Raw genomic sequence first — 21,689 nt, 5'->3', positions numbered from 1 at the left:
TTTACAATATGCTTTTACATTTTATGTCAAACATTCTCTGATGGATACAGCCCCTTTTCACAGATTCCAAACACTCAATGTGCTCTGTCGGGAGGACCTTAGATTGTGGCCCTTCCCCATTCCCCATTGAACTTTTGCAGCAGACCAGTTGCCCCGAGTTTTAAGCATCCTTCAGCATGGGCCTTAGAATATGCCAATCTGCAACACTTGATTATGGACTGCTCTTTGCATTGGAGGGCCAACAAATTTCAGGCAGCCAAAGAACACCTTTCACTGAGTTGATGGTCTTCCACTTGAAGTTGATGTTTGTCTCAGTGTACATCCCTGGATACCACCTGCACCAGACTGAGGCCTGTGTTATTGAGCTACGCGAGATGAACCTTGACAAAAGGAATCCCACTTCACACCTTTCCAAAAGACACATTCCAGAAGCTGTTGGGCGATGGTCTCTTCCCTGCGCAGTGTATGGTGGCACTGAGACTCTGGCAGTGCATAAAGGATCTGACAGTGAGGGCCCTTCTCACCACCAGCATGCTATGTCTTGGTACTTGTTTAAAAATTCTGGTGATGAGGCTTTCTGCCAAATGTCGTTGACAGTCTGCTCAGAGAACCATCCAACAGGATTCACCATTTTCTTTTCCTGCAGGGCTTCGAGAACGTTAAATACGGTCTATTGCCTGATGGACTTGTGGTTCGAGGTGTTTTTCTGCAGGCTTTTCCATAGGTGGTGCGGCACTGTCCAACTGAATGAAGCATTCCACGCAATGTGGCCACACCAACCCTTTGCAACACCCGGGACAGATAGAATCTCAGCATGTAGTGACACTTGATGTTTGCATACCGAGGGTCGATACAACAGCTTGATGCAGCTGCAAACAAAGGTGGCCATCTGGATGAGAGCAACGTTGGGTATGTTTCCCCCAACCCCTTCTTTATCAAGAGATTTGTACATGGTATCCCTGTTGGTATGCAGGAGCTGAGTCTGGGCCAGACCTGCACTTGGTTCTTACCTGCAATGAAGAGGGAGTGTTGTTGTCGCATGCCGAGTTTCTGTTTGACCTTGGCTATATGCTCCTCTCATTTTTTGACACGCTCCCCAGTCCCTCTGAACCATATCCTCAGCACCTTCAGGTAGTGGTGATGGGCCTTTTTGAACCATTGCAGTCCTTGGTAACCGTAGCAGAGCCATAAGGCCAGAGGCCATGGCGTCTCTTCTCCCCTTCCTATCACTTTGATATCAGCCACTTTTATATATCAGGACTTGTCCAAAACTGACTGAAAATAATGTATTGACTTAACTTTGAAATTCCCAGTTGTGATGGAATTACAGTTTTGAATCAGCATTGGAGGATCCTGTTGTGACTGTGTTGTGCAAACAAGCCAAATCTGAACTTTGACATTCCACCCTCACCCCCAAATGTTTTGACCTTAGACCCAATTCCTATTAGGTAGGGAATACCAGGATTATGACCCAGCGATGATGAAGAAATGACAGTGTATTACTGAGTAAGGATGGAGCATGATTTGGATTGGGGCTAATGACTTCCACAACACTTTGATTCCTGTTCCTCTTTAGTTGTTGCAGGGGAGGGAGGTGTTGTCAAACTAATCCTGATGAATTGCTGAATGACATGGACCCACTTGTAACATGTTTACTGCAGTCCTGGCTGAGAGCCCATGGGTCTGATTTTAACATATTCAAAACCTCCCCACTTGCATGGAGTTAAAATTGGGCCCCTTACTCCGACTGCAGATTGACTTAGTCTGGTATGGATGACTGAGGAAGTGCAGTTACCCATTAAATCAATAAATGTTAGAATACTGATTGTGGCATCACCTTAATCCTTGGTGTTGGGTGAGCTGGTTGTCAAATATTATAGTGCACAAATGGATTCATTTCTTTCAAATGTTATAATACCTGCATTAACCTCTTAAATCTGGTGCATGTCCTGCACCACTGTTGAGGATAAAGGACGTGGTGAGCAGAGTGTAGCTTCACAGCACCAACGATATCAAATAAAAAAACAACCCCAGACATGTAATTTGCTGAGCACGGATGTAGCTGGATTTTACAATGATGTAAAGCAGTGGTACCCAAAGTGGGGTATGGATAAACCCAGGGGTACGACAGATGTATGTAGGGGGTACTTCTCTCTCAATTGTGTAATGGCAGTTTTCATGATTGAGATTTTTTTTCCCCGACCTCCGAATCCCCCACTCCATAGTCCAGAGCTTCCCAAATGCAAGTGTCTCTGGTGCTCAGGCTTATTACCCACCACCCACCTTCTGGCTGCTCCTCCAATCACAGATTGTTTCTCTCCCGTGCTTACTGCTAATGGGCACAACTGCACTTCACTAGTATGCCTATTAGCAGCAGGCACAGGAGAGAAACAACCTGTGATTGGAGGAGCAGTGAGCAGTGGGATGGTGAGTGGCGTCGCATGAGCCCAAGCACAGGTGCTACAGTCGTGCAAGAGCAGCAGCTGCTGGCCGAAACAAGGTCTGAGTTGAGCCATCTCAGAGGTACAAAGGAATAAGTGGGTTTAGGGGGTTGGGGTGTTGGTTGCTTAGTACGTGAGTTGGGGGAGGGAGGTTGGGAAGAGGGATTGCTGAGTGAGTGAGTGGAGGGAAGGGGTTTGGGAAGAGTGGCTGGTGTGTGAGGGATTCTGGAGGGGGGGGAGGGGATTCTTGCCACTTCAAATGATTATGCTCCAACAGACAAGCTTGTGCATCACATTTATGGTGAGTAAGAAATTATTATAGTCATATGTTGACCTTTAATGTGTAATGATGATGATTTACAAAATCATTAGATTTTGGCCATTAGATAGGTAATTAGAAAATAAGCTGCCTATAGTGCTACAGGACAAAGTTGGTAAATCTGAATAAGGGTACAAGGCAAAAAAGTTTGGGAATCACTCATGTGAAGCAACATCTGTAGCAGTTCTTTTGCCTCCTCCAGGTTAGTATTCAACTGTTTGATAAATATTACTATCACTGGCAATGCAAGACTTGTGTTTTCTCGTGACTTAACTGAGTAGATGGCGCTAACTGACAGTTGCAGATTAGTGAGGAACACAGCACTGAATTATTGATTTGTGATTGCCCATGCGGCCCATCACAAGACACTCTCTATTCTGTTTAATTTTTTTGTTGTTATTGTCTTCAATTAGTGTAACCAAGGTTTTTTTGATCAATATTATTTAATGCCAATTAAAAAACTTTTGAATTTGTTACCATTGATGATGTTGAAGTAAAGCTGGTCAGAAATTCTCGGCTTGTGTATTTAAATGTCCAGGGCAGAAAGGATACATGCACCTGTAGATACCTTCTATGGATTGTGTTACCCATTAGTTTGTGCACAAGATAAAATAAACGGATTAAATCACTGATGTCTTTTCTGAGCTACTGCTGATGATGACAGCAGCTGCTGCCACCCTGCAGGATTGCCACTGGCCGTTCAGTACTTTTATGCAAAAGGATTTGCTTTGAACTCCAAGCTTGATGTTGTGGGAATAGTGGAGTGTGGGAGCACAGAGTGTGACAAGGCCTGAGTGCGACGAGGTACAAGTGCTAACTTGTGAATTTGTTGCAGGTAGAAATTCAGTGCAGAGAGGGAAGGAGGTGCTGCTTTTTATATACATTTTTTCTGCCAACAGAAGCTGGTGATTGCTCAAGGCTTTAATTAGGTGAACAGGTAGGTGATTGGCGAGTTTTTAAGATTTTATCTGTCTAAATGCAGGCAGTAGTTTTAAAACAGTTCTGGGAAGATACAAGTACTACATTCAATTTATAGCTCAACTCGTTAAACTACTTTGTATAATTACAGACAACAGTTCAGTGATGGTCCTAAACTTGAAACCTAATTAGTTAAATAAAACGCAATGAAGATGGAAGGGCAGGTGATGTGTTGCAGCTGTGGCATGTGAGAGCTGTTGGATCATCAGTATCAGCAGCCACATCTGCAGCAAGTGGTTGCAGCTCAAGGAACTTCGGCTCCGAATTGGTGATCTGGAGTACGAGCTTTGGGCACTGCGATGCATCAGGGAGGGGGAAAGTTACCTGGACACTTTGTTCCAAAGGGAGTCACACTCCTTAGGCTGGATATTTAATACTTGGCCCATAGTGAGAGATAGGAGGGTGTGACTACAAGTGAGACAGGTGTGGAGATGCAAAAGGTAGCAAAGGAGCCTCAGCCCTTGCAATTATCCAACAGATTTGAGGTTCTTGCAACTTGTGTGAATGAGAGCAGGGATTACAGGGAGGATGAGCAAACTGACCATGGCACTGTGATGCAGGGAGCCATTCAAGCTGGGGGAGTTAAAAGGAATGTAGTTGTATAAAAGGACTGTAAAGATAGGTGATAGATACTGCTGTCTGCAGCTGATCAGAGCATGAGTCTCAAAGCTGTGTTGCGTGCCCAGTGCCAGGGTTAAGGATGTCATCTCAAGGCTGGAGAGGAACTTGGAGTGGGAGGGGAAGGATACTGTTGTTGTGGCCCAGCTGGGTGCCAGTGACATAGGCAGGGCTAGAAAAGAGGTTTTACTGAGGGAGTATGAGCAGATAGGAACAAAATTAAGAAAAAGCAGAACCACAAAAGAGGTAATCTCTGGATTACTACTTGAACCACAAGCAAATTGACAGAGGGTAAATAAGATTAAGGAGTTGAATATGTGGCTCAAAGATTGGTGTGAGAGAAATGGGTTTTGATTTGTGGGGCACTGGCACCAGTACTGGGGAAAAAGAGAGCTATACCACTGGGACAGCCTTCAGCTGAACCGCGCTGGGACAGTGTATGGGCAAATAGTATAACTAGGGCTGTAGAGAGGGCTTTAAAGCAAATAGTGTTGAGGAGCATTCACGGGTGGGGAAATTTGAAAAGTTACAGAGAACAAGGCAATAATGCAGAGTAGTGACATGGGTAATGATAACCAGAGTGTGACAGGAAGAGTACAGATAAGTGTGCACAGCAAATAAGGTCATGGTAGGGAAAAATGGTAAAAAGATGGAATTAAAGGCTCTTTATCTGAATGCATGCAGCATTAGTAAGAAGAGCAAATAGAAATAAATGAGTGTGTTATGATAGCCATTACAGAGACATGGGACAAAATCTTGTGCTCTCACTGGTGACGAGCTTGGAGGTGGGATAGTGATGTATCCGAACACTGCCACATCCCACGTCCCCCCTTCACCTCTGCCTGAACTAAGTTCAGGGCGGGAAGGCCCACGGTTGACCTTCCTGCCCTGCTGCCTATTGAGGCCCTTAGGAGGCCAATTAAGGAGCACTTAAGCGCCTCATCCCACTGCTGCTGGTATCAACCCAGATACTGGTGGGCCTGCTGCTATGCGATGTGAATGACAGCTGCTACCCTGTGGGCAGCTTGTCAGCCCCGGGAAGGGGTCCCTTGTTCAAAGGCACTCGATGCCTGATTGAGACACTGGACATTGGGAAGGGGGGCCCGCTGAGAACTACTCCCCTGCCCGCCCTTCTGAACCTCGTGCGTCCTTCTCCCCTCAATCCCCACCCCACAAACCCCGTCCCCTTACCTTTGTCCCTGGTTGCTCAGCGATCCTACCTTCATAATAATGGATTCCAGCATTTTCCCAATGACAGACATTAGACTAACTGGCCTATAGTTTCCTGCTTTCATTCTCCCTCCTCTCTTGAATAGTGGTGTACATTTACGGTTTTCCAATCCTGGGTTGGTGGGGTTTGGCAGCAGCTACAGCCTCCTCTGTGGTGCAGCTGAGCACAAGAGCTGCTGACACTTGATAAGCCGGCAGCTCTCACTAGGCAAGACTTCCCAGGGACCTGATTCCTGAGGAAGGCCCACTGCTGGCCTCACCACTGCCTGATTGGCATGTGGTTCAGCAGGCCTTCTGGAAATGAGACAGTGTGGGTCTCTGATCAGCTCTCCAGCTGGCAGGCGAGACCCCCAATGCCTCAACAAAAGCCTGCACATGGTTATAAGGTAACCAAGGCTGGGACCTGAATATTCAAGGGTATATGACATTTCAGAAGGACAGGAAGAAAGAAAAAGGAGATGGGTTAGCTCTGCTAATAAAGGATGAGATAGTCCAGTAGTGAGAAATAAACTTGGTTTGGAGGATCCAAATGTCGAATCAGTTAGGATGGAGATAAGAAATAACCAAGGAAATAAGTCATTGATGGGAGTTGTTTCTAGGCCCCCTGACAGTAGCTGCACTGGAGGACAGAGTGTAAATCAAGAAATAATGAGGGCTTGTAAGAAAGGTACTGCAATAATCTTGGGAGATTTTAATCTTCATATAGATTGGACCAGTCAAATTGGCAAAAGTATCCTGGAGGATGAGTTCATGGAATGTATTCTCGACATTTTGTTTAGAACAATACATTCTGAAACCAACCGTGGAACAGGATATTTTAGACCTGGTAATGTGTAATGAGACAGGATTAATTAATGATGTCATAATAAAGCATCCTCTAGATAAGAGCGATAGAATTTCACATTCAGTTTGAGAATGAGAAATTTGGGTCCGAAACTACTTTCTTATCCTTGTAATTGCCTCCGTTAAAGTTTATGAGGACAGAATTGGCTGAAGTAGAATAGGAAAATAGGTTAAGAGGTAAGATGGTAGAAAAGCAGTGGCAGGCATTTAAGGATGTATTTCATAACGCTCAACAAAGATATATTCCATTGAGACAGAAAGACTGTATGATAAGGATGCACCATCTGTGGCTAACTAAGGAAGCTGAGGATGGTATCAAATTGAAAGATAGGATGTACAACGCTGCAAGGATTACTGATAGCCCAGAAGATTGGGAACATTTTGGAAACCAGCAAAGAATGACTAAATAATAATAAAGAGGAAGAAATTGGTGTATGAGAGAAAACTAGCAAGAAAAGAAAAAGACAGTAAAAGTTTCTACAAGTATTTAAAAAGGAAGAGAGTAGCTAAACTCAGCTTTGGTCCCTTGGAGGGTGAGATTGGGGAATTAATAATAGAAAACTAAGAAATGGCAAAAACTTTGAACAAATATTTTGTATCTGTCTTTGCACAGAAAATCCAGAAAGCATCACATGAATAGTAGAAAATCAAGATGCAAAAGGGAGCAAGGAACTTAAAACAATCAAAATCACTAGGCAAACTAATGGGACTAAAGACTGAAATGTTCCCTGGACCTGAATGCCTACATCCTAGAGTCTTGATGGAAGGGGCTGCAGACAGTGGATGCATTGGCTGTAATCTTCCAAAATTCCCTAGATTCTGGAAAGGTCCCAGTGGATTGGAAAACTGTAAATGTAACACCAGTATTCAAGAGAGGAGGGAAACAGAAGGCAGGAAACTATAGGCCAGTTAGCCTAACATCTGTCATTGGGAAAATGCTGGAAATCATTATGATGAAGCTAGTACCAGGACGTTTAGAAAATCCTAATGCAATCAGGCAGAGTCAACATGGCTTTGTGAAAGTGAAATTGTGTTTGACAAATTCAGTAGAGCTTTTTGAGGATGTAACAAGCAGGGTGGATAAAGGGGAACCAGTAGATGTAGTTTATTGGATTTCCAGAAAGCTTTTGATAAGGTGTCATATAAAGATTACTGCACAAGATAAGAGCTTATGGTGTTGGGGGTGATATATTAGCATGGATCAAGGATTGGCTAACTAATAGGAAACAGAGAGTTGGGATAAATGGGTCATTTTCAGGTTGGAAAACTGTAACTACTGGAGTGTTGCAGGGATCAGTGCTGGGGCCTCAGGAATAGTGTTTTGTAGACAAATTTGTTGACGATATGAAGATAGGTAGGAAAGCAAGTTGTGAGGAGGATACAAAGAGACTGCAACGATATACAGATAGGCTAAGTGAGTGAGCAAAAATTTAGCAGATGGAGAATATGTGGGAAAATGTGAGATTGTCCACTCTGGCAGGAAGAATAGAAAAGCAGAATATTATTTAAAAGGAGAGAGACTGCAGAATGCCGTAATACAGAGGGATCTGGGTGTCCTTCTACATGAATCACAAAAAGTCACCACACAGGTACAGCAAGTAATTAGAAAGGTAAATGGAATGTTGGCTCTTATTGCAAGGGGGATGGAGAGAAGTCTTACTACCGCTGTACAGGGCATTGGTGAGTCCGTACCTGGAGGACTGTGTACAGTTTTAGTCTCCTTACTTAAGGAGAGGGTATACTTGCATTGGAAGCAGTTCAAAGAAGGTTCACTGGTCTGATTCCTGGGATGAGGGAGTTGTCTAATGACGGAAGATTGAGCAGATTGGGCCTATGTTCATTGGGGTTATGAGGAATGAGAGATGATCTTATTGAAGCATGTAAGATTCTAAGGGGGCTTCCTCTTGTGGGAATCTAGAACTAGGGGGAACAGTTTAAAAATAAGGGGTCTCCCGTTTAAAACAGAGATTAGGAGGAACAACTTCTCTCAGAGGGTTGTTAGTCTTTGGAATTCTCTTCTCCAAAGAGCAGTGGAAGCTGGTTCATTGAATATATTCAAGGCTGACTTGGACAGGTATTTGATTGAAAAGGGAGTTAAGGGTTATGGGGACAGGCAGGAGAGCGGGGTTAAGGCACAGTCAGATCAGCCATGATCTTATAGAATGGCAGAGCAGGCTCAATGGACAGAATGGCCTGCTTCTCCTATTTCTTATGATTTATGATTTATGATCTTATGAATAGTGAAGGTGATGGATTTCCTGCTGTCACTGATTGCTGATGTCTTTTGAGGGTCTGTCAGCAGAGCCAGTTTTTCATCTCAGCATCAAATAATGAAGCAGTTGGTCCCTAAACACCCTTTCTCCATTTGCATGCATGTGCATGTGCCCACACATGGACACACACACACACACACGGACACACACACGGACACACATGGACACACACACACACACGGACACACACACACGGACACACACACACACACACACGGACGGACACACACACACACGTGGACACACACACACACAGGGACACACACACACGGACGGACACACACACACACAGACGGACGGACGGACACACACACATGGACGGACACACACACATGGACGGACACACACACACACACACACACACACACACACGGACGGTCACACACACACACACACGGACGGGCACACACGGACGGGCACACACGGACGGACACACACACAAACACATGGACGGACACACACACACACACACACACGGACGGACACACACACACACACGGACGGACACACACACACACACACACGGACGGACACACACACACGGATGGACACACACACACACACACGGACGGACACACACACACATGGACGGACACACACACACGGACACACACACACGGACACACACACACGGACACACACAGACTTTAGTTCCGGCTAGAACTGTGCACTTGCTTATCTTCAGAAAGCTTTCTTGGGAAATAGATGTAGGTATCAGAATATTTGGCTGCCTTTTATTTAAGGTGCTGGAGGAGGGAGGCTCTAGAGGTCTACATCCTGCTCCGAGATATATTGAGAACATTTTGAAACCATGTAGGATAATTGCCAAGTAACTGCTTCAGTTACTGTATGATGTTATTTTTAAATATACTGATTTTTCTTCCAGAAATACTGAAAAATATTGGTTTTTGAATAAAATCTCCCAATTTACATCTTGTCTTAAGGGTTATAGTAGCTTCCTGGTTATGGCACGAGACTAGTAATCCAGAGGCCTGGGCTAATCTGGAGATATGAGTTCAAATCCCACCACGGCAGATGGGGAATGTAAATTCAGTTAGTTATATATTTTAAAAATCTGGAATGAATAGCTTGTACCCATAATGGTAACCATGAAACCATCGAGTTGTCATAAAAATGCATCTACTTCACTAATGTCCTTTATGGAAGGATATCTATCTGCCGCACAGACTCCAGACAATATGATTGATTCTAAACTGCCCTAACAGGCCACTCGATTGTGCCAAACTGCTATGACAAAGCATGATCATCACAAGGACAGCAGTGGTTCAAGAAGACAGCTCACCACCACCTTCCAGAGGGCAATTAGAGATGGACATTACATGTTGGCCTCACCAGCAATGTCCACATCCAGTGAATGAATAAAAAAATATCGTTGAAGTATTTGTCCTAGTTTTGTTCCAGTAGTTTTTTATTCCAGAAAGTGTTTACATTAATGAAGTTAATTCATCACTTAAGGATAAATGCATAATTAAATATATTACCGTATTATAACAAAAGCACTAATAAGTGTAGCAGTGCTTGCTGTGGATTACTATGTGAATATCATCGCACAATGATTTTAATGGCAACCATTTCATAACTTGCAAGCACAGTTCTTAATGAGCTACAGAAAAGTCTCCATCTCTCTCCAGAGTTCTCTGCACTCTGTATCATTGATTTTCCCTGTTCTCATTTCCCTGCCGATAAGTATTAACCGTGGTGCTCTAAATGTTATTACTTTGTACAATTGCTTTTGTAAATGCCTTGTCATTTTTAATTAAAAGGGTTCATGGCAGATATTATACCCAGTTGGTAGGAAAGTAAGTTTCTTTTTCCTTTTTAAAAAAAGGTAAATATTTAATTTTGCTGTGTAACTGTCCAATGATAGAAAGGACATTGGGTACAAATAATACGATGTATAAAAAGGAATAAGGAATCTGTGAAGTACAGCCTCACCCATTAGAGATAAAAAGCTAAAACTGCAAATACTATGTGATGCAATAGGCCTTATCACATGATACTCTGTACCTTCAGCTCAAAGGCCACTGCCCCCCCACCCCCGCCAGTAATGATATCCACATGTGCTCTGATTCCAAACTTCTCAGTTGAAATGCATAAAGGGTCAAGGATACCACTCAATAATTCAAAGACATTATTTCAGTTGAGAGCATAGTTTGGTTAGAGTGTAACTGATTTTTATATTGTTGCATTGGACCTGTAATGTTGTTTGGGGGTGGGGGGTGATGCGGGGTGGGTGGGGGGTAGGCTACAAGGCTATTTTTAGTAGTATGTTGCAAAAATATTCATAATTTTTTAACATATCCCACCTGGCGTACCAATACAAAAAGCAGCAATCTCATGGTGTTTCAAATTTGCAACATTTTTTGCCCATTGGTGAGTCACTTTCTTTTGCTCGATGCCATTCTTGCCAACACTGTTTGGTGATGAGTATATTTTGTGATTTTTGTATTTTTCCAAAAAAAAACTCATTCACTTATACATAGTTTTGTTTTTAAATGGAAACTTGACCCCTTAAGTACAGGCTTACAACATGAGTGCCACGCTGGTCAGAGAACCTGAGTAAGTAAATACCTCCCATTTATGATCAACAATCATAATTTTATGCTCAATAATCAATACACAAAACTTTTGTGATTAGTTGATTTATGTAGTTCTATTTTTTCCCAATCTGTTCTGAATTACAAAGGGCTGACAACCATCCTGCAGTGATTGCAGCAGATGTGTTCCGAAGCTCTACTGCCGGGTGCAGGATTCAAGGGCTGTGGACAGTGTTGAAGTGAAAGGTACTGAAGGAAAATGGGTCATTTAGACAGTTATTTTCAGCACATAGATGTTAGAATGGCGAAACGGCAGTGGTGTGGAGCAGAAAGGTGTGGCACATTTTCTAAATGGATTGGATGAAGTCCTGTTATTAAAGGGAATACAGGATTACTAATTAAGAAGGATATTTAATACATGATGCAGCTATAATAATGTTGCTGCAATGTAGTAGAGGAATCCCATTCCAAAAGAATTAATGCACAGTCCCCTACCACAACAATGTGACAGGATATTTGGGTTAATTAGAAAAGATTTTTATTTCCACAGTAACTACATATTAATAAGTTTGTGCTTGCAGTTATGAGCAGAGCAAGGGACCTCGAGGGGAAACATCCTCTCCGCACCTACCCATGCTGAGCCTGCTGGGAGCCACTCTCCTGCCCTTGCTGCTGACCTCCCTAACCCACAACATGCCTCCCATCACTCACCTGTGGTCTGGGTGCAATGGCGATCCTGGACCTCAGGCCTGTGCATTACTATCAGCAACCTCCCCGGTGGTGCTGCTGACCAATGCACAGCCGCCAGCCTTTGATTGGCTGGCAGCTCCCAGGGGTCGGGGGGGTGGTGAGCAGGATTCCTGCCCCTGGGGTCTTTGATCCCAGCGATTGCCCGCCGCTGCCCAGTTAAGTGGTACTTAACTTAGCAAGCTCCCCTGAAACTAGGTGACACAGGGCTCTGGCTGGCTCTCCAGGCGAGAGCCCTGTTGCCTACATAAATTCCGTCCGTGGCAACAAATCTGACTGGAGGTTTGTAAAGATAGACTGGATGGACCAATAGTCTTTTCATGCCCAAAACATGTCTTTGTTACTATGTTAATGAAAGCCTTGTGAAACCTTGTCTCGAGAATTTTGGCGAACAGCTTATCAGATTTGATTGATGGTTTCAAGATTCCTGAAGTAAAATGCACACTTCATTTCAAATTTAGAGAAGCAATTGTCTGGCTGAATTAGCCAAAGGAATGGTAAAGTTACTTTAAAAGTGTTACCAACTCCTTACATGTATCTGAGTGTGATACTCACCCAGGTTTGATTGGTCAGCCATTGAATTTGTTAATGGTTGGCAATGTAGGCTGATAAACAGAGCACTTGAGGTGAAGTAGTTGTCAGAGAGGAAGTACAGTATCTTGATGACCCATACAAGCTGGTCAGAGTTAACTGAGAATTTGTCATCCATGGGTGGAAAAAAGAAAGATTTACTTTCATATCATGCTTTTCATGGCCACTGGATGTCTCAAAATGCCTTGCAGCTGATCAAATACTTTTAAAGAGTAGTCACTGTTGTAGTGCAGGAAATGAATGTCAAGTAAATTGAGTCACGATTCTTCCGCACCCCACCCCCTTCCTCTTTCCCCCCTCCTCCGTGGCTTCAACAGTCACCACTCCTATCTTCCGATAAAGCAGGTTAGGATTACTAGCTTTCATCTCAAAGTGTATCTCTTATTCTCCCTCCATAACTGGTGACTGGTATGGTTAGTTGACAATTAACTGGCTAGTTTGATCCTAGGTGGTGAAGATGGTTTTGAAAATATGTTGGTAAATGAGGTCATATTACCTGAAATATTGGATCCCATTTCACAGCCCTTGGATAGAAGAAAATCTTTCCTTTTATCCCATCCCACCAAGAACACCAAAAAAAGCCCCACTGAAAACCTTGAAAGCCTTCTCCAAACAGTACAACTTTCTTCAGCATAGATTGTTGGATGTAGAATTGAATATCATTTTTAACACAGAAATTGTTGACTCTTCTGAAAAAAACCTCCAGGTCACGTATATGCACATTCACGCCAGATGACCACACGTTGACTTAGTGGTCAGAGTTTCTGCTTGTGCATTTGCTGGGCTCTGATTTGCCAGTCCATTGAAATGAATGGTGGAACTTTGCGCATTGTTAAGTATACATCCCGATGTGCATTTGTACAGTTAATGGCACTGTTAATGGGTCATTCTTATTATGCCATCTTTTTAATCAAGAACAATGCAATGCAGCCTTTCAGTAATGAATGTCGATCAGCTTGAGATGTCATAATTTCTTTAATGTTCAGTTATATAAGGATTTCACTGTGAATGACAATTCGGAGGAGCATCTTGGAAATTAGTATGTTTTCCACGATGCATTGGTTTCGTCTGTTCAGCCATATATTCTTTTTAACTTTAAATTGTCCCGTGGTTGTTGGAAAGGACATTTAATACATGACGCAGCTATGATAATAGATGCTGTTGCAATATAATGGAGGAATCCTAGTCCAAAGGGATTAATGTACAGTCCCCTATCACAACAATGTAACAGGATATTTGGGATAATTAGGAAACATTTTTATTTCCACAGTAACTTTACATATTTAATAGGTTTGTGCTTGCAGTTATGTGCAGTAAATTGACAGTTTGTGCGTTAAACTCCCTTGGGTTTTGTGGTAACATTGTTTTAAAATTAAATCCAAAATATGCCAAGATTAGTTTCTTCCAGAATACAGTAAACCTATGCACTGTAGTTACCCTTTTGCCATGACCAGGTCACTTCTTCACTGTGAAGCTGCGGTTGTGATAGTGTGGGAACACAAATAAATAAAAGACATATGAAAGCATTCAGAACCAGCATTTCAGGTCCTGTTATTTGGCTGTTGATTTCAAAACAGTGAATTATCCTTACTTTGGACAATGAAAATCAAGCTAGGTTCAACATTCATTTCTGTGCATCAATAGATTTGTGTGGAATATTTCTTTGCAAGAGCCATTACTTTTTTTACATGAACTCCTGACAACTGTCAAATTTATTTTGTGCTATTGCCGCCTGGTATGAATGGCAAAGCCTTGTGCTGTCTTATGGCTGTTGTCACGCTCCCCTTGCGAATTGCTTTTGTTTATTTTCAAATTGATATTTTTTCTTTTTCTAATTCATTTTTAATGTGGTTCTAGAAACAGTTTCCTTCTAATAGCTGCACGACAGTAAGGTATAGTGTCAATATTCAACAACACATACACTTAGTTTTATTGTGGCCTTGCTTTTTTTTTGCATCTGTTTCCCCGTTCCCCTTTCTTGATTCTTTGCTGACAGGATGAAAGGAAATGTCTATATATAGGCCTCTGCCTATGCCACCATAAGCCTAGTCGCTCGGTTGACAGACAAGTCAGTTTTTCTCCCTCTTTCTGGAAAGGTTATTTCATGGTTGGGCAGTGCTATGATGCATCCCATCACCAAGTAGCCTCTTCAGCACTTAGGGTCACAAATCACTTGTGGATATTGGCTGGTCAAGTTTTTTTTAAAACAGTAGGAGCTGCTGCTGATGATGTGGGTTGAACTGGTTGAGAAACATTACTGAGCTCAACAGTGTGGGAGGGACTGACAGAGGCATACTAGCCTTTCTGTTGTTTTTGTGCCATGCTAGTGTCACCAACTCACATGTGGGTCTCGCACAGTTAGTGGCAACACCAGAGTAAACCTAATGGATTGGCTAACATTGGGAGCTGAGGGGACCTGACAGGGGAATAAAATACACTACTTCCCAACTGTTGGAATTGTTGATGCTGCAGGGTTTTCTGTGGTGTTGCTACCAACTGTGCAATAGCTGTTCATTGAGAACTAGCGGCAGTAGGAAGAAAGACTTGCATTTCATATCGCGCCTTTCAAAATCTTGACGTCTCAAAGCACTTCACAGCCGATGAAGCACTTCTGAACTTTAACCACAGTTGTAATATGGGATAATATGAAACCAATAGAAAACCAACTACTGCCATTAGCAAAGTGTTCTGCATTATCTTCACTGTGAATGTTAATTCAATGTCTGGTTTCTAGAAAAGCCCCGATAACATCAAAGGCCGTCTTTGTTGAACTGACAATGCTGAAAAAAAGAACATATATAAAATATACATCTATATTCCACATATATAGTTTTCCATACCTGGCATCATGCTGTTGACTAAGCTAATCTCTGTAATGTTCTTTCTATAATGCTGCCCTAACAGTACCCTAGCTGTGACCTAACCAATGTTTTGTACAAATGTATCATTTCGGTCATATGATTTATGGCCCCATATGTAAAACTCAAAATGCTGTTGGCTTTTTTTTTGCTAACCCCGTTCACAATTTAAGGAAATTGTGCAATTTTTCATCTGCACCCTTCCTTGTTTTTGCATTGAATGTGTCCTTTAATTATGACCTAACCAATATATTGATACAAAGCTTAATTTTCAACCAGTGCTAGGATCAATCCTGATATCAACAGGTTGCTGCTTATTGATCTGTTCTGTGACTAACACTCCCACAATTTTTAAAGAAGCAAAATGAAGATCAGAATCGTTGGCATGGTTGGGGCGAATAGCTTGTGTCTGTGCTGTTTTTCCTGTGTAATAGACAATCATTCTGCAATCATTCTGGTGCTTAAAAGTCAGCCACTAGTCGATTTTTCAATCAAAGCCAGGTAAGTTATTCATCAATAATAACAAGGTATGAAATAAGATCAACAGATACTTTTTTTAAGCCTTGCCTAAGTACTTCTCTCTAAACACTATTATGTGAGAAAGTTTGGGAAGTTCCCTAAGAAGTAGTTTGCAATACAAACCCACTCACAAGCTTACGTCATATAACGAGATCTGGTTCCAATCTAAATATAGAGAAGTTTCAGTGAAAAGGGCTTAAAAGCCGGCCTTGTTTTTGTGATTGAGATGGATCTGTCGACTGACAAGGCTGAGATTTTTGCAAAACCCTGAATGCAGAGGTCAAAACTAATAAATAATACACATGTTCTCCTTTCTCAGATTGTGAATCCATGTTATTTACTGCTTCTCTGGAATTTTCCCACCAACATACATGATGTACTTGATGATTATTCAGAAGTTTGGCTGTAATACCCAAGTAATGGGCTCTCATGAATGAAACTGAGGGCTTGTGGATATTAATCTGTCAATGGTAGCCTGCTGCTGTGAATGTCAAAACCTAATTCTTCAGGCCATGCAAGCATTGCTGTAAATTATTGGTTGGGGCAGCACAACATTTTAGCTTATTCTATTTTCATTTTGGTTCCCCCTCACTCCACTGCTCCTTTTCCAGACTGCCATTCTTTTTTTATTTATCCAGGATGGCAACATGAACAAAGTAATGAGGGATAATTTGACCTCTCTGTCAATGCTGTAGGATGCACTGCTTTAACTGTAGCTCTGCGATATGTCAGTGCTGTAATTTGACCTGTTTGCAACAGAAAGAACAACTATAATTGTGATGTTAGCTTTTATGTTGCACAAAAAGTTGTATTTTTTTAACCAATATTGGTGAGGCCCAATATGTTTACCTTCAGGTTGCAGTGGGCCAAGTGTGATGGGAGCTGTACCACAGGCACAGGTCTCGCACCAATCATAGTGAATTCCACACCACTGAATGGTTCCCATTTGCTGGATAAAATAATGGCACTATAAGGGGAGACTGTGTGTTGAACTACGCCACCAAAAAGTTGCACTTTGTAGCATCTCTATGACAGTAAAATATCCCAAAGCTCTTCGCAGAGGCATCATCAGATAAAATCCAAAATCAAACCAAATAAGGAGATATTAGGACAGGTGATCAAAAGCTTCAACAAAGAGGTAAGGAATGTCTTAAAGAAGGAGAGGGAGGTTTTGGGAGGGAATTCCAAAGCCTCTTGGCTTAAGCTCTGCTTGCCCAAAGCCTGAAAAAATGATGGGCTGTGCAGCAAACTAGTTTACATTTGTCACCAAATGTGTGCAACCTGATCTACATTTACAACACTGTTAGCAAAGTTAGGGCAGCTCTGTGATGGAAGTGGGTGTTAGACAGGCTGTCTGAACCCCATGCTCCAACGAGGTATGTTCACTTGTGGGTTTATATTCCTGTGGCATTGTTTAATGCATTAGGTTCATGACTGTGTGAAAACAGTGCAAAAAGGAATTTGATGGGACTGTGTTAACCAGTGCGCTAAAAGTATTGCTTGCTCATGCCTACAGAGGGGACCTGACAATACTTTGTGGCTGAAGCTTCTGGATATCCAGATATAAGAATCATTGTGCAAATTCTTTAATGCTCAATAGCGTCAAAAGGTATGAGAATTATTAAGAGAGATGGAGGACAAAGCAAACATTACAGAGGAGCAATGGCCTTTACCAAGAATTTATGGGGAAGAAACAGGCATTGTTACAGTCTGCGGGCTGAATAGAAATTGGAGGCTGGTTTGAATATGAGAGCTAAAAAATATAGAGACGTGGGAGTTGAGAAGCTGAGAAAATTCAAGGATGCAAAGCAAGGAGTTTTTACCCAGTTACTACAGGGTTACATATTTTGTTAAATATAAACTTAACAGAACTATGTCTAATTACACGAGCACAATAACTGCTACTTTCATTTTTTAAGTACACAAATTTCTAGGCCATATTTCTTAATTCATTTGACAGCATTCGAGTTAACTGTTCAAATACTGTCGTTGGTTGGTGGCTCAATGAGTTGTTGCATTGAGTGATTGAACCACAGTTGCAGATTCAATCCCCTGTCTGAACTGACTTGGCTAATCTCAGCTGGGGTGAAAGTTTTTAATTTGTTCACAGCAGGTGGGCTTGCCCTTGAGAAGCTGGTGGTGAGCCCCTTGTAGAACAGCTGCAGTCCGTGTGGTGTGGGCACACCCAGAATGCTGGTAGGAAGGGAGTTTCAGGATTTTGATCCAGTGACAGGAAGGAACAGCAGTATAAATGGTCATTGCCCAGCACTTGTGTGCCGTGAATGTTACTTGCCACTTATCAGCCCAAGCCTGAATATTGCCTAGGTCTTGCTGCATATGGATATGGACTGTTTCAGTGTCTGAGTTGTTGGTGAATGGTGCTGAACATTGTGCAATCATCAGCGAACATCCCACTTCTGACCTTATGATGGAGGGAAGGTAATTGATGAAGCAGCTGAAGATGGTTGGCCCTAGGACACTACCCTGAGGAACTCCAGCAACAGTGCCCTGGGACTCAGATGATTGACCTCCAACAACCACAATTATTTTCCTTTGTGCTAGGTATGACTCCATTCAATGGAGAGTTTTCCCCTGACCCCCATTGACTTCAGTTTTGCTAGGGCTCCTTTATGCCACTGTGGTCAAATGCTGCCTTGATGTCAAGGGCAGTCGCTCTCAGCTCACCTCTGGAGCACATCTCTTTTGTCCATGTTTGGACCAAGGCTATAATGAGGTCAGGAACTAAGTGGCATGGCGGAACAAACTGAGCGTCAGTGAGCAGGTTATTGCTAAGCAAGTGGCCCTTGATAGCACTGTCGATGACCCCTTCTGTTACTTTGTAGTAGAATGATGAGGTGGTAATTGGCTGGTTTGATTTGTTCTGCTTTTTGTGGACAGTACATACCTGGGCAATTTTCCATATTGCAGGGTAGATGCCAGTGTTGTAGCTGTACTGCAACAGCTTGGTTAGGAGTGCAGCAAGTTCTGGAGCACAAATCTTCAGTACTATTGCCAGGATATTGTCAGAGCCCATAGTCTTTGCAGTATCCAGTGCCTTCAGCCATTTCTTGATGTCACGTGGAGTGAATCACATTGGCTGAAGACTAGCATCTGTGGTGCTGGGAACCTCCGGAGGAGGCCGAGATGGATCATCCACTATGCGCTTCTGGCTGAAGATGGTTGCAAATGCTTCAGCCTTGTCTTTTGCACTGAAGTTCTGGGCTCCCTCACCGTTGAGGATGGGGATATTGTGGAACCTCCTCCTCCCATTAGTTGTTTACCACCATTCACGATTGGTTGTGGCAGGACTGCAGAGCTTAGAATAGATCTGTTGGTTGTGGGATCTTTTATCTCAATCTGACACATGCTCTTTTCTGCTGTTGGGCATGCAAGTAGTCCTGTGATATAGCTTCACCAGGTTGACACTTCATTTTTAGCTATTCTTAGTGCTGCTCCTGGCGTGCCCTCCTGTATTCTTCGTTGAACCAGGGTTGATCCCTCAGTTTGATGGTAATGGTAGAGTGGGGGATATGCTGGGCCATAAAGTTGCAGATTATGGTTGAATACAATTCTGCTGCTGCTGATGGCCCACAGCACCTGATGGATGTCCAGTTTTAAGTTGCTCAATCTGTGTAAAATCTGTCCTGTTTAGCACCACAATGGAGGGTATCCTCAATGTGAAGATGGGACTTTGTCTCCACTCCTACCGCTACTGCCATGGACAGCAGGCAGGCTGGTGAGGACGAGATCAATTAGGTTTTTCCCTCTTGTTGGTTTCCTCCCCACCTGCCGCAGACCCAGTCTAGAGGCTATGTTCTTTAGGACTTGGCCAGCTCAGTCAGTTGTGGTGCTACCGAGCTGCTCTTGGTGAAAGATATTGAAGACCCCCACCCAGAGTACATTCTGTGTCCTTGCCACCCTCAGTGTTTCCTCCTAGCGGTGTTCAACATGGAGGAGCACTGATTCATCAGCTGGGGGTGGGAGAGGGGTAGTGGTGGGTAGTATTTAGCAGGAGGTTTCCTTGCCCATGTTTGACTTGATGCCATGAGACTTCATGGGGTCCAGAGTCAATGTTGGTCACACCCAGGGCACCTCCCTTACAACTGTATACCACCGTGCCACCATGTCTGGTGGGTCTGCCCTGCCTGTGGGATAATGTAAGTGGTGTTTGGGACATCGTAACTTTGACAATGTCAGGCTGTTGCTTGACCAGTCTGTGGAACAGCTCTCCCAATTTTGGAACTAGCCCCCAGATATTAGTAAGAAGGGCTTTGCAGGCTCGACAGGGCTTGGTTTGCTGTTGACATTTCCAGTGCCTAGATTGATATCGGATGCTCTAACCAAGTTTTCTGTCATGGCTTCCTAGGCCATTTCAGGCGGCATTTAAGAGTTAATCACATTGTTGGTGATTACCAACCTACATCTGTAAGTGATTTGCTTCCCTAAACAACATTAGTGAACCAGATGGGTTTTTACAACAATGGTTTCATGGTCACCATTAGATGAGTTTTTAATTCCAGATTTATTAATTGAATTTAACCAGCTACCATGGTGGGATTTGAACCCATGTCTCCAGAGCATTAGCCTGGGCCTCTGGATTACTAGTCCAGTGATATTACCACTACGCCACCGCCTTCCCGTAAATGATGTTGGAGTTCACCTTATTACCCCTAGGTTTAGGAAGGGAAAATAACCCAGGATTTCCATTTTTGATTACTATGTACATATCAATTGATGACAGAATCAGGCTGGGTTGTAATGTGTGCTGCAGATAAATGGCCTGTTGATACACATGGTCTAGGATTACACATGAATAATTGTTACTTGGCTGAGAGTGCTCACCTATTTCCTGCATTACAACAGAGTCAACATCTTGAGAAGGTGAGATGAAAAAATTGACAGAAACAAAGAACTTGCTGCTGAATGATGAAAATGTAATTAAAGGTTTTTTCTGTGTTTTGGAAGGTGAATGTGTTCGCACCAATTAGGCCTTCCATTTCACTTCATGGACAGGTGTGCCTTGTTCATGGAGAAAGATTAGAGGTCATCTTTCGGGATGAAACAAAGTATCTATTAGAAGAGCAAATTCAGGCATGCCCTGAGTGTATGCAATACCGGTGAAGTTCATTAAAAAATGATTTTCATTTTGTTAGAAACTTTAATTGATTGGTCTTTTCCACCTTGTGTGCAACAGTTACAAACTTGGCACGTTTATGATCCAGACAGGTGAAATGTGTGGGGAGGAGGTCGGGTCAGTTCTAAGTCAAGAGATAAATCTCATTCTAACTTTTGTCAGGTAAACAAAATAAACTCAAAGGTACTTACTGTTGAATTATTAGACATAATTAGTGTAGAATGTTAAGGCAAATACCCAGATGTTCTTGGAGGATATAACTATCTTGTAAAAAGTCAAACATTTATACAGTTATGGAGGCGTGCCTGGGAAAAGCAAGAGAAAGCTGACAGTCAAAATATTAAGAAGTTTGCTCTCAGTGTAATCTCCAATAAAGTATTTAACAAATGTGGAGGTTCTTTAGGTGCCTGTCAGATTAATGTCATCCTGCTACATTCGAAGTGGCAAGGAGGTAGACTTAAGCAGGAGGCTGTGCTGATATTAGCTGTAGTCTGCTTTGACACAGAGTAATTACTGCTAGTCCACGAAGGCTGTCTGGCCTGAAATGCTTTGCTTAGCTGAACGGATGGAACCATTGTGG

The 21,689-nt window shown here is 42.8% G+C and overlaps 1 protein-coding gene across 2 annotated transcripts in view; it reads left to right on the top strand.

Annotated features, from left to right (window-relative positions):
- Positions 1-21,689, top strand: part of maml2 (mastermind like transcriptional coactivator 2) — a 416,101-nt gene that overhangs the window by 22,387 nt on the left and 372,025 nt on the right. Inside the window, exon 1 of one of the 2 annotated variants that reach the window (XM_078545800.1) lies at positions 15,829-15,957. The exons of the other annotated variant lie outside the window; for it this stretch is intronic. The gene's annotated coding sequence lies outside the window, so the exon portion shown is untranslated. Of the gene's footprint in view, positions 1-15,828; positions 15,958-21,689 lie in introns of those variants that run through there. 2 annotated transcript variants of the gene reach the window in all.

Source organism: Cetorhinus maximus, chromosome 7 (genome assembly GCF_964194155.1).
Source record: "Cetorhinus maximus chromosome 7, sCetMax3.hap1.1, whole genome shotgun sequence".
NCBI lineage: Eukaryota > Metazoa > Chordata > Chondrichthyes > Lamniformes > Cetorhinidae > Cetorhinus > Cetorhinus maximus.
This window is presented reverse-complemented; position numbering and strand designations above follow the sequence as displayed.